The sequence below is a fragment of the Dromiciops gliroides genome, chromosome 3 (genome assembly GCF_019393635.1).
Source record: "Dromiciops gliroides isolate mDroGli1 chromosome 3, mDroGli1.pri, whole genome shotgun sequence".
Lineage (NCBI taxonomy): Eukaryota > Metazoa > Chordata > Mammalia > Microbiotheria > Microbiotheriidae > Dromiciops > Dromiciops gliroides.
Genome location: NC_057863.1, coordinates 311,314,580 through 311,329,826, shown reverse-complemented (window position 1 = coordinate 311,329,826; position 15,247 = coordinate 311,314,580).

Here is a 15,247-nt window from a genome sequence, read left to right as displayed (position 1 = left end):
TACATCCCTGGAAAGTACACTGACCAAGATAGTGAATTTATTTAAGGGAAACATATTAATAATAATAGGTAGTACTTACATAGTACTTACTATGTGCCAGATAAAAAGCTAAGTGATTTGAAATTATTATCTCATTTGATTTTCACAACAACCCTGAGAGATAGGTGCTATTATTTCCAATATTTTACAGATTAGAAAACTAAGGTAAATAGAGATTATGACTTGCCAAGGGCAACACAAGTATTATATTTCTTAGGCTTGATTTAAACTCAGATTTTCATAATTCCAAGCCTGTTACTATATCCACTGAGTCACCCAGCTGCCAATGATATGAATGTACAATGGGATACAAGGGAAGGAATTGAGTTAGCCCTCAAAATTTAAAAATATGAGGACAAATAGAGAGGACATTACAAGTGTGCAAAATGTCATGCCTGATGGGGAAGAAGCAGAAACCCAATATTGTTTATTTAGAGATAATTGTCTATCTATCTATCTAAATATCTATTTAGCTGTCTGTCTGTCTGTCTGTCTACCTATGTGACAATTAGAGCAACTTGACTCTAATGGAGGATTGGTATTGGAAAAGAAGGAATATTAGGTTCAATAGGAAATGAGGTCACATTATCAGCAATCTGATCTATTGCATATGAAAAATTCTTGAAATCACTATTAATTAGAGAAATGTAAATTAAAACAACTCTGAGGTACCACCTGACACCTATCAGATTGGCTAATATGACAAAAAGGAAAATAATAAATGTTGGAGAAGCTGTGGAAAAATTGGAACACTAATGCATTGTTGATGGAGTTGTAAGCCGATCTAAGCATCCTGGAGAGCAATTTGGAACTATGCCAAAGGGCTATGATACTGTGCATACCCTTTGACCCAGGAATACCACTACTAGGTCTGTATCCCAAAGACATCATATAAAAGGGAAAAGGACCCACATGTACAAAAATATTTATAGCAACTCTCTTTATGGTTGCAAAGAATTAGAAATTGAGGGAATGCCCAGCAATTGGGGAAATGGCTGAACAAGTTGTGGTATATGAACATAATGGAATACTATCATCCTGTAAGAAATAATCAGCAGGCATATTTCAGAAAAAACTGGAAAGACTTAAGGGGACTGATGCTGAGTGAAGTGAGGAGAACCAGGAGAACACCGTACACAGTAACAACAACACTGTATGATGATCAACTGTGATAGACTTGGCTTTTCTCAACAATGCAATGATCGAAGACAGTTCCAAAGAAGTCTTGATGGAAAATGTTGTCCACATCAAGAAAAAAAGAACTGTGGTTTCTAAATGTAGATTGAACCACATTGTTTCTATTTTTTGGTTGTTGTTTTTTTTTTCCTTTATTGAGGTTTTCCCCTCCCGTTCTAATTCTTTTTCACAACATGACCAATGCAGAAATATGTTTAATGTGATTGTACATATATAATCTATATCAGATTGCTTTCTGTCTTGGGGAAAGGGGAGGCAAGGGAGGGAGGGAGAAAAAAATTGGAACGAAAAATCTTATGAAAACCAATGCTGAAAACTATCTTTACTTATAACTGGAAAATAATAAAATATTTTTATGATAAAAAAATTAAGAGTAATCTGAATAGCACAGGAACTATTATTGTCCCCTCACTTGTTTTCTGCTACTTCAACCCCATAGTACCTTACAACAACCACACAATTCAACCAATTATCTTTTATCTAATCTGATCTCATATTACATCAGCCTTTATTGATTCAAACCCTTAATACAATTTCAGGAGATAAAGAGACATTTCAAAGAGACATTTGATTCTATTAGTATAGAAAAAAAAATCAATCAATCAGCAAGTATGTATGAACATATACATACAGGCAGTTAGATGGTGTAGTAGAAAGAATGGAAGCCCTAGAACCAGGAATTCCTGAGTTCATATCCTATCTCAAATATTTTTACTAGCTGTGGAACTGTGGAGAAGTCATTTAACTTCTGTTTGCATCAGTTTCTTCATGAGTAAAGCAAGTATAATAATACCTTTGACATGAGATAATATGTATAAAGCATTTATGAGCCGTAATGACATGCCCAGGTGAAAAAGGAAATTGATTTTGCAAAGACTTGAAGTAGGGAAAGCATCTAAAAGACTATTATAATAGTGCAGGTAAAGGTGATGAGCATCTAAACCAGGTGATGTCTAAGTGGGAAAAGTGGGTAGATGGAAGAAACATTTCAAAAGATGAAAAAGAAAGCTATAGACCTAAAGATATTAACACAAGGTAGCAAATACTGTGTCAATAGCATGGTAGAGACAATGTGTTACAGAAGTTCAAAGCAGAGAGTAATCATTAAGGACCAGGTTGTTTGGATTGGTCAGAAAAAAATTAATTGATTCTCAAAGAAAGCAATGGGCTTATAGAGGGCAAGACAAATGGGTAGGGCATTCCTGGAAAAGGTAGAAGCAGGAGCAAAGAGAGAGCTTAGAAATACGTATGACTCAAAGAATAATAAGCAACCAATTTGGTTTGTCACACTTATCCCCAGTAACTACAATATGCTTAATGTTCTTGTCCTTTGGGGAACATATGGCCTTTGAAACAAAATTATATTTCAACATTGTCCATCACAAACCAGTCAGTAAAATTCTGTCTTGGAATGAGTTCTCTGCCTGCTTACCTTCATAGTAGAGTTCTAAACAACCAAAAAAGAGTGAGTATTCTGGAGCTGATTGACATTCAGGCTTGAACTTTGTCATCTGGTATTTTTTAAGGATTCATTTAGAAAACTTGGGGTATAGAATTGTGTCCAAGAAGGAATGATAGATTCTAAATCTGGTAAAGATTGGAATATACCCTGAAAGAATTTTACTGTAGACAAAGGTTATGCCTCAGTCTTGGCTTTTCTAAGGGACATTCTAACTAAAAATGGAGATCAAACCAAATTTAGTAGTTATAAATGTAGTTGAATTCAAACTCTCCTAGTGAGACACCTGCAGAATGCTTGCTCATAATCTGCAGAAAGGGCATTTTACCAAAGCTTATTAGCTTAATATGCCAAATCTATTTCATGTTTTAGTTGTATTCACTTTTCTAAAGGTCTGCATTATGAATCATGTGGAGGACTATAGCCACTGCTGGCTTGAGAATGAACAAGAGACAACATGCCCTGCAGCTGACACTTAGCGTGGACTATTCATCTTTTTAATCCTTCTAATAAAAGACTAGTCAGAAATACTGAATTATGCACGTTTGTGCATCTGTGGAATTATAGAATGGTTTGGCTATACAGGGGTTTTTCTCTCAGTTACATTTTTCTCCTGTCCATCTCCTTGATAAATTTGAATATGGTTACACCGGGGGGTGATGCTGTGGCTGTTTGTAGGCATCAGATGCGAAGTATGGTCATTTACATAGAAATATTAAATTTCAAATAGAAATGGTTTCTTTTGTTAACTCCTAAATGAACAAACAAACAAACAACCCCTATGATTGGCTTGTATTTGATACATTGCAGAAAGTGCTGGAATGCATTGTTTTGGTGAATGGAGGTGATACTAAGCAGGGAAAAGAACAGATTTCAGAGAAAGATTTGTCGAGATTGTGGGGAAAAAGGAAAGACTAAGCCAGGAGAGAATAGAAACAGAAGGAAAATAACAACAACAAAATATGTCTATTGAATGTGAGAAAAGAAAAACAACAACAACAAAAAACCTTTAACATAAAAATTTTAAAGAAGAATGAAGGATTGGAGAAATGCATTTGGCCAAAAAGGTCATGGCAAAAAAAAAATCAGAAAGATATAGATAGAGACAAAGAGAGAGGCCGAGATAGAAACAGAGACAGATTCAGAGTTACAGAGAGCTACAGAGAGAAAGAGACAGGCGACAGAGAGGGAGGGTGAATCCCCTAAATACCCACATTTCTATCTAGCTCAAATGGTATATTGCTGAAAAGGTGGATTTTATATGGTTAAGTATTGATGTCCATATAAGTCAAAACGGTTTCTCTTGAGCTTCATATAGTGGTCAGTATGAAGCAATGCCTTTTAAAATCACGAAAATAAAAATTCCTTTTCAACTAACTAAATTATCTTCTTCAGATATATAAAATCTTTTCAAAGAAGGTGTTTGCTTTTAAATCTATTTGCTTTTTTTTAACCACATACTTCCATTTTGTTTCTTCAGGCTTCATTGAACCTAAACAAGGTAAAGATTGTTGCTGTTGTTCTTTGGTATTGTTCACAGTAGGTATTATTGTTTATTGTTGTTGTTTGGGAGAGGCAGGCCAGGACCTGCCATTTCATTGGTAGCAGTATTTCTTCAGTAGAAAACTACCAATGAGACTTTCATTACTTTGCAATCTATAGCCTTAGATTATGAGTGGTCTGGAGCACTGAGAGGTTCAATGACTTGTGCAGTGTCACATAACCATTGTCAGAAATTGTACTAGAAGCCAAATCTTCTTGACTTTGATGCCAACTATCTCTGCTCTACATCAGTTTTCTCTTTTGGTGAAGACAACTTTTTATTAAATTGTAACTTCAAGAAAATGGGGTCAAAGTTTTAGAAAGGAGAGACAAGGTACTTCATAAAGAAAGGCTTTTGGATTTTTATGTTCATAAAATTTTTTATTTTAGTATGTTCAAATTTGGTGAGGATGTAGCTGTAGAGTTTGGAATCAAAGGCTATTTTCAAGACCTCTTTTGGCTTACAACATCTCTCTGACCGTAATTCTCTAAGATTGTTGGAAAGCCTCTAGCCTTCATTGACGAAGAGAATTTTTACATCAGGGGTGCACTTTAATCATGATATCATAGGTCAAATGATAATATTCAACTTCAGGCCTTAAATATCGCAAGAAACTGCTAAAAAATAGTACATGTTTCTCAAAAATATATAATAAGGAGCACTTCTACCAGCCATTTCCTTGATTATTTCTCCTGTTTGAGGAAGAGGTAGAAATTATTTTCTTTTTTTTCTTTTTTTTTTTTTTTTTGGTGAGGCAATTGGGGTTAAGTGACTTGCCTAGGGTCACACAGCTAGTAAGTGTTAAGTGTCTGAGGCCGGATTTGAACTCAGGTCCTCCTGACTCCAGGGCTGGTGCTCTATCCAATGCGCCACCTAGCTGCCCCAGAAATTATTTTCTTAAGAAGATATTATGAATGTTATTTGATTGGAGAGTAGTAATGATCACATTTTTGTATTTAACTGTAAAATGATGGTCACACTGGCAAGGTTTAAAGAGTTAGTTGATCCTTGACTTCTATTCTTTCTCTCTCTGTGGTTCTTGAACTTTATAGAAATATAAAATATGAATATAATATATGATATATAAATTATATATAGACCTATCTACGTCATGCATCCATCCATCTATCCATCCATCCATCCCCCCCCCCCCATCTATCTATCATCTATCTTTGGTTTGGATGTCTCTCCCTCACACACATTTGTTGGAATTTTCTCTATTTCCCTTTCTATTACATATATATATATATATATATATATATAATATAATACATATGGCATTGTAGAATTATAAATTATATATATATAAAACATATATATGATATATGTGTGTAAATGTGTGTCAGAAGCGGTACTTGATCCATTATGTGTATATATTAGAGAAAGCACCTGATATAGGGAATAGAGGATATATGTTATTATATTGTCATTGTTGTTTGTCCTTTGTTGTTCCAGCAGGACCATGAAAACATGGTGATGTCATGACCTACAGTGATGGATTTATAATGAGGGAAGGCTATGCCGAGGTCACCAAAACTTACTCTCTTCTCTCCAGAGCCATCTGCTTCCAGTGGCAAGGCAAGATATCTATCAGGATGACTGGAGGTAGCCCCGGGTGTGAATGGCAATTGGGATTAAGTGATTGTGCCCATGGTCACAGAGCTAGTAAGTGTTTGAGGTGTGACTTAGACTCAGGTTCTCTTGATTTCATGACCACTGCTCTATCCACTGTGCCACCTATCTGCCCCTACATTCGTCATCTCATTCTCTCTCCTCTCTCTTCTCTCCTCTCTCTCTCTCTCTCTCTCTCCAGAGAGCTACAACTCAAAAATAATATATACATATTTTGATATTTTGGGGAGTATGCTTTGAATTCAATTAGTGAGGGAACCCTGTCTGTAGGTAAATTACCTTTATTCATGCAGGTCTACATCTGTTGTCACACACATATACAAACACACATATGCATGCATATATACATGGTATCTATATATAAACATAAACCACATACAAATATATACACTAACACATATATTGTACACATATCAGTACATATTTTATGTCATTTTAACTACATCACTCAAAGGAATACTTATTAACCACTAGATCAATTTGCCCATCACTATGCCAATTTTGCTTATCTCATTGACCCAAGAAACCCTGGCATGCCCTATTGCACCTAAACTTCATCCACCCTTTGACTTTTATAGGAAATCTTTTCTTTTCTTTTCCTCTATAGGTTATTTTTCAGCACTAATTTTCAAAAAGCCTTGCTGTGAGAAACATTTCTGTGTTGACATGTTGATGGGGGGCCCTTGGCTTTCATTTTACATTCCAGCTGTGCTCCCAGGGCATCAGTTAAACTGCCAAAATCCCTCAAAAAAAGAAAAAATATATAGCTTTTTAAAAATTGCTTTACTCTAATGTATATGTGTCTGTATGTTCCCAGAATGTACTAGCATATTTACCTAAGAACTTGCCAATGGCAGACTCCGTGGGCACCTCAGTAGCACCTTTAGATCTTTTCAGGGAAAGTTGGAAAGTGCTAAAGAAAAAAAAAATCTTTCAATCCATCTTCCTATCGCAAACAACATGAATAATCATGAAGATATGGTTAAAATCCCTACAATTTCCTTTGGTTGCCAAAACACTGGAGGCTGAGCTGGGGGCCAAATAACAATAAACAAGGCATCCTAAAGTAAAAGAGAGAGAGAGAAATCAGAAAATGTTCTGCCCATTAGGTAATGAACGAGAACAAATATACTTTTGGACAACTCTTACCTCTCCTGAGAGAGGGCTGTAAGAACATCATGCTCTATCTAAGATATGAATAAAATAGATCTCCTTTTTGATTTTTTTTTTATTTAGAGCTTGTCGTAGCTATTCCTTTTCCCATTGCCACGCATCACATAAATATATTTTTTTTATTCCCATAGAATCCTTGTATACGGAAGTGCAGTAATTATAGGCATCTTATTATATGCCTGAATGGCAAATTTTTCTTCTTTCTCATGACTTTGTGCAGGAGAAGGAGAAAGAACTCAATATTTCATCTGTTTATTGACTAGTTCGTGTAATAATAAAGGCCAACTCAGACCACCTCTGTCTCAACTATGAGGCAATGACCCTCTTGTTGGCCTCCAGGCTTTTAATATTTCATCCTCCTTACATCACTTGCAAAATAGATTTTTTAAACAAGGCTGACCAAGTGATTTCCCTGATAGAAAGGCACATTCAGTGCTTGCCCTACTGGAATTTTGACAACAATACATATTTCCTCAGCTGGGAGCTTTAAACCCTGTCTCAAAAAGGGAACTCCATGCCTGCATGTCTAAGGGATCATTCTACCTAACTGCCCTTTACACCATGCAACATCCAACCAAACTGCCCTCCATGCTGTTTCCTTGAACTGGGGCATCCCATCTCCTACTCTGATGTTTTTGCATAGGCAGAGAATACATTCCCTTACCATTTCTGCTTTTATAACTCACAGTTTCCATCAAAGCTTTGCTTATGTATGCCTCCATTGGGAAGCCATTTCTGATCCCTCTAGTTGTTAGTACTCTCTTCAAAGTACATAGCTTCTTTGGATCTCAGTTTCTTCATCTGTAAAATAACATGTGGATGAGAAAATCACTAAGGTCCTTTTAGCCCTAACCCTATGATCTTCAGAACTCTGATCTGATGAATACCAGAATTTCTATATGACTAAACCTGGTGCTACTTTCCTGAGACACAATCTTAGAAAGGAAGTCTGATTTTTTTCATAACAAAATAATGGTGGGTACAAATATCAGGCTACATTTGGCTAAGATATGCAAATCCCAGCAAGGCAATTGTAGGCATGGTGACATTCTTTCATTAATAAAGAAAATGACTGTGTTAAATAGCTTTCCCAAGAGATCACAGAGCTAGCACTAGAGCAACAAAGGAATACAATAATCCTAAACAAACATTTATGAAATGTCAACAGAGAACACTGCCTGTTACTAGGTGTTCCTAGAGCACAAAGAGCTTCCTGGAAGGGGCAGCAGAAACAACCAGTGTTATTTGCCATTTTAATTATGGGAAAGCTAATTTGTTTTAAGTTATTCCTATAGTGTATCTCAGTGGATTTCATTTTCTAAGTTATGCTTAGGTAGTAAGAACAGGAATACAACTTGGAAAGATAATATAAGAATGTGAAGGTATATTAATGGTAATCTAATAAAAAATATTACATTAATAGGAATATTCTCTACAACATCCTTGATAAATAGTGATCCAGGCTATATTTGAATACCTCTAGCCAAAGGTAGCCCTTATCCTTATAAGGTAGCCCATCTACTTTTAGCATGAATTGTTAAGCAATTTTTTGTTACATTAATTCTAAATCTGTCTCTCTGTAATTTTTATCCATGTTTAGTAACTCTCTTCTAGAGAGTAAGCAATGCAAATCCAATCCTTCTTGTATATGACAAGCCTTTAAATAATGGAAGACATCTATTATCTCTCCTTTTCCCAACTTATCTTCTCTAGGCAAAGCATCTCATTTTTTCCCTCTAGATTGTCATAAAGCATATTTCCTAGTCTGGTTTAAGTACTGGATCATCTCTGATCCAGATGCTGTGATTACTCTGAGTCTAGTCATTCAACCAGTTCCAAATCTGAGTCAAAGGAATATCATCTATCCCACATCACTCCAACTATCCATGACAATAGCATAAGAAACTATGTCAAAAGTTTTTTTAGAAATCTATCACTCTTGTCATACCTCAAATAATGAAATGCTCTCTTCTTGATGAAGTCTTGCTATCTCTAAGGGTGAATTGCTATTTCCCTTACAGGTGCTCAGAAACCATGTCATTTTTTTTAAAAAAATCTATATATAATTTTCCTGCCAGGAATCAAAGCCATGTTGCTACATCATGGTTTGAAAACTCTTTACTTTTTGGAAACCAGATCTTTTGGCTTATATCCTTTCAAGCAACACATTTTCTATTGCCCATATTTGTTTTTGTCTTTCTTTTCAGAATGACGATGTGGAATAGTGGAAAGATGCAGACTTGAAATCACGAAATCACAACATTTATTCAAATCCTGCCTCTGACACTAACAACATTTTTCATCAAGGGCAAACCCTTAAAACCTTCTATTTGGGCTGAGAGAAAAACAGCATTTGTACGACCCTTCATGAAGTGGTTTTCTGTGATTGGACTTATCAATAAAGAGACTGAGCCTTAGGTTAGAGGTTTCCACTGCCAATGAGTAACTTTAGTATTCAGAATATTATTTGCATATAGTTAGTACTTGGACTTCCCGGGCAGAGCAAGAGGTGTGGAAAGGCAGTGAGCTCCCAAACTCATGACACAATCGCTCCAAAAGACATCCAAATAATGCCGTAGGAAAATGCCCAGAGCAGCAAACTCACAGAAGAATGTGCTGAAATCATCTTCTAACCAAGAACAGCTTGGAAGGTCAGAAGGAGGGGGCTGCTGTGCTGATACAGGAGTTGAGCCCAACCCCACAGTCCACCCTGACACAGATCAGTCCCAGGAAGGCCTCACCAGAGAAGCAGACCCCCAAGCCTCTGAATCAGCTGAAGTGCCAGTGTTGTCTAGAACTAAGCTCACAGTCTGGTGAGTGGGCTGAGCCCTGGGCAGGGGGGGGAGACTACAGGGGTCTATGCTGGTGCTAAGGCAGAACTTGGATTTTACACCCCTGCTGAGACAGGAGGGTAGGCTCGAGTAGCAGTGGCCCATTTTGGGGAGGGGCACAGGATAGTCGGAGGTAACAACCATAACACATAAAGCTGGTCTGATTAGCAAATTGGTCTGGGGTCATCTAGGACCAGGAAACGGCCGGGTGAGGGAAGAACCTGATTCTTCTTAAAGCATACCACCTGGGACTTCTTAAGCTTGGATACTGCAGCCTGGAAACAGCGCCCCACTTTAAGGAGCTAAAAAGTCAAGTAAAAGAAAGGCAAGATGAACAGACAGAGAAAGGTGAAGACGATAGAAAGTTACTTCAATAACAAGGGAAGACCAAGGGGCACCCTCAGAGGAACATGTCACATCAGGGCCCCTATATCTAAAGCTTCCAAAAAATACAAATTGGTCTCAGGCCATAGAGGTGCTCAAAAAGGACTTTGAAGATAAAGTTAGAGAGGTAGAGGGAAAAAATGGAAGAGAAATGAGGGTGATGCAGGAAAGACATGAGAAAAAATCAACAGCTTGAAAAGTCAAATGGAAAAGTGGTACAAAAGCTCTCTGATGAAAATAATTGCCTAAGAATTAGGATTGAACAAATGGAAACCAGTGACTTTATGAAAACCAAGACACAATAAAGCAAATCCAAATTTATAAAAAATCGAGGGCAATGTGAAATAGCTTCTGGGGAAAACTGCTGAATGGAAAATAGGTCCAGGAGAGATAATTTGAAAATTATTGGTCTACCTGAAAACCATGATCAAGGAAAGAGCTTAGACACCATCTTCCAAGATATTCTCAGGGAAAATTGCCCTGAAATTCTAGAAGAACAAAAGAAGCTAAATAGAAATTGAAAGAATCCACTGATCACCTCCAGAAAGAGATCCCAAAAGGAAAACTTCTAGGAATATTATAGCCAAATTCCAGAGCTCTCAGGTCAAGGAGAAAAATATTCTAAGTGCTAAAAAGAAAGAATTCAAGTACTGGTGGAGCCCCAGTCAGGATAACACAAGATCTAGCAGCTTCTACATTAAAGGAGCAGAGGGCATGGAATATGATATTCCAAAGGGCAAAGGAAATGGCATTACAACCAATAATCACCTACCCAGCAAAACTCAGCATAATCTTTCAGCGGAAAAAATGGGACTTTAATGAAAAGGAAGACTTTCAGATATTTGTGATGAAGAGACCTGAACTGAATGGCAAATTTGACTTTCAAGTACAAGACCCTAGAGAACCTTAAAAAATTGGAGCTGGGGGACATGCCTGGGGTTGTACAGTGGGTGACTGTCTTGTGTCTGAGGCTAGGTTTTCGCTGGGATACCCCTGGGTCCAGGGCTGATGCTTTGTTCACTGTGTCACTTAGCTAGATACATCTTTAGGGTTAAATTGAGGGTGAAGGGAATTCACTAGGCGAGGGGGGAAGGGCAGAGGTGAAATCCTACATGAAAGAAACAGGAAAAGGCTTATGGAGTGGGGGAAGAGATGGGAGAGGATCAGGGCAGTAAATGAATTTTACACTCATCAGAAAAGGTTCAAAGACCTTAAACTCATCAGAGCTGCCTCAAGGAGGGACTAACAGACACACCCAATTGAGTGGAGTAATCTATTTAATCTGGGCAGTAAATGAGCTAACACTTGTCAGAATTGGCTTCAAAGACCTCAATCTCATTAGAATTGGCTCAAGGAGGGAATAATGTACACACTCAATTGGGTGGAGTATCTCTCTAACCCTACAGGAAATAGGAGGGGAAGGGGATAAAGAGAGAGGGGAAAAAGAAGCAAGGGCAGAGTGGGGAAGGGGACAGACAGAAGCAAATACCTTTTGAAGAGTGATAGGATGAAAGAAGATGGATAATAGAATAAATATCATAGGCAAGGGAATAGGATGGAAGGGAAACAGTTTACAATAGTAATCATGAAAAAGAGAAAAGGGGGGGGGAATTGTACAAGAAATATTTATAGCAACTCTTTATGGAGGCTAAGAATTGAGAATCAAGGGAATGTCCATCAATTGAGGAATGGATGGAAAAAGCTGTGCTATATGATTGCAAGTGGAATGGGTCTTGTGCTATAGGAAATGACAAACAGGATGATCCCCGAAAAACCTGGAAAGACTAATGAACATCGATGTATAGTGAAGTGAGCAGAGCTGGGAGGACATTGTGCATAGTGACAGCAGTATTGTTCAATGAGCAATTGTGAATGACTTAACTTTTCTCAGCAATGCAATGATCCAAGACAAGCCCAAGGAACTAATGAGGAAGCTTACTATAGACCGCTATAGAAAGAAATGATAAAAAGAACACTTGTGGATTGTACATATATAACCTGGTTGCAATCTTGTGGAGGGGAGAGGAAAGGGAGGGAGGAAGGGAGAAAAATTTGGAACTCCAAATCTTATCAAAATGAATGTTGAAAAGTACCCTTACATGTAACTGGACAATAAAATAAATAAAGAGTAAAAACCAAACAAACAAAAAAACCAAACATATAGTTAGTACTTGGTCTATGCATATAGTAAGTACTTAGCTCAGTTCTAAATTATCCCCATTTGATTGCAAAAATTTCCCAAAGACATCCACCCAGATTTAATCAGAAAATTTTATAAATCCTTAGAGATTTTCTAAAGTATTCTATTATTGGTACCTCTGCTATCTTCACAGAATCCTAGCTCCAAATAACCTCATATGAAGTTAACCAAAAATGTTATCCAGATTTCTCTAAACTGTAGCTATTATTTGTTTTAGGCTGGGAGGTACTGAAGTGGAGGTGGGTAGGAGATGAGATGATATCCATCCCTTTTTCTTGTATAACTTAATAAAGATAGTTGATTGTTTGGATGTATCATGCTTTGTGGGGTTATCCAGTTTTAAATCTATGTGCTTTTAGGACTGATAGAAATATTTGGTAGGGATTTATGCATTTGTTAGAGGACATGTCTAGAGTTGCCTCCATGTAGTGTAAGGAAGCACGTTGATTCAAAAGTGGGAAATTGTTGAAAGGTGGAACAAAAAGCCATGAGGGGAAAAGAAAAAAAAAAAGAAAGAAAGCAAGAGTGAGGCAACAAATATTACAGAATAACACTGTGCTATTCTCCCCTCAGTAACATGACTCTGAAGAATAAATTTGATTTATAGCTACTGAGCAATAGAATATTGAAGAGAGCCACAGAAAGGCTATGTGCAATGTCTTTTCTTTCATGCATTTTGGTTCCTCTGAAGAAGCTCATTTTCATTTGCCCTTAAATGGAATTTCTAGGTCTACTTCAGGTAAGTCTTACTAGGATTGCAAACAATGGCAAGAAAGAGAACTTTATGCAGAATATATGTCAACTGAGATTGAAATTTTGAATTAGGAAAGATGACTGGTAGATTATAATGTTTCATATATGTGTGTATACATAATCATGCATATGCATATACATTACATATGTAAATAGATATATACATATGAAACATCAGAATATCATATATGTATATACACACATGCCCACATATATATATGTGAATATATGAATACATACATATATATTTTTATATTTGGCTTAGGTATATAAAATAGAAAGTTACTTTAAATGTCTGTTTCCTGATTGTCTTTCAAAGAGCAAATCATGTCAGAGTCAGTATGTATTAGAATTTATTGGATAGCTTCTGGATGCACATCATAGCCTTTAGCTTACCTCACCAGTGTCTTAAAAGTTAAATCCCTTATAAATGTTCTTTCATCTTCTGGGAAGGGTCTAGGCTTGAAATGATTCATAAGGTCAAAGAGGCAGTATTGTATATTGGCAAGAGTCCTGGTCTGGGAGATAGGGCAATGGGGTTTGCATACTGGCTCTGATATTTACTACCTGTGTGACATTGGGGAAGTCACTTTACTCTTGTGGAAGGAAACATTTATTAAATTCTTGCTATGTGCCAGGCAGTATGCTAAGTGCTTTACATACATTATTTCATTTGATTCTCACAACAACTAAGGGAGGTAAGTGTCTTATTATTCTCTTGTTACAATTGAAGAAACTGAGACAGACAGTGCTTAATTGACTTACCTATGATCACACAGCTAGTAAGTATCTAAGGCAGGTTCTGAACTCAGGTCTTCCTAATTCCTAGTACAGGACTTTATACACTGTGCCACTTTAATGTTTTCTTGACTCTCACACATACCAGCCTTGCATAACATTGAGCAAATTAATCAACCTCTCCTCTTTGTACAAAATGGGGATAAATATATACATATCACCTGTCATCTAGGGTTACTATAAGGGAACTGCTTTGTGAATCTTAAAATAACCCATAAGTATGAATGGTTACTTTCTCATAATGTCGTTTCTTCAGGAGTAGATGCAGTATGTAAATTTATCTGGGAATCAGGCAGAAATTGGTAATGGTGGTGGTCATTGTGGTCATGGTAGATGAGGGGCAAGAGTAAGTAGTGTTGAGATTTTTAACACCTAGAATACTTTTGGTGTCCTGTCCTATTCCCATTATATCCTAACACAGGGGCTGTGTCCAATATCTATTTCAAAGGCTATTTCTGTCCTACAGCTAGGGGGCACAATGGATTTATCCTGGGACTTGGAGTCAGGATGACCTTAATTGACAGCCAGTCTCAAGTACTTGTCAGCTGTGTGATGCTGGGACAGTCACTTAAACTCTCTGGCCCTCAATTTTCTCATCTGTAAATTGGGCATGATAACAATAGCATCTACTTCACAGGTCACTGTGAAGATCAAATGAGTTAACATACATAACATATGTAAAGTATACAAATAAAGTGCTATAAATACTAGATATTATGATGATAATGAGATGATGATGATAATGGGGAAGAGTTCCAACTGTGATTCTCAATGACAAAATTACCGAGCTTTAGTTGTATTTCAAAAGGTACATGAACACCTGAAAACAACAGTTTGGAAAATTTCTATCTGCATCATACTATATTTTGGTAGATGCTAGTAGTTCACTTCTAATTTTAGCTATTTCTATTCAAACTCTTGTCACTACAAGAACTGTTACCCTTGTGCCATTTCTAGCTCTTGCTGTAATTCACAGGAGATGTCTGCCAAAAAAGAAAAAAAAATCCAATTTGAGCAGAAAGATTACAGAATGCAAAGCTGGAAGATTGCACGTGGTGATTAAAATTTTTAAAAAGATAATTTCATTTTGTATTGCAGCAGAAAATTTAAATGTGATCCTAAACATAAGTATATTTGGTCTTTAGAGTGCAATAAGGAAGGATAACTTCAGAACCTGTGCAGTGCCAACAAATATTTAATAAGCACACACTGGCTGCAGAGAAGAATGGGAGGTTCTA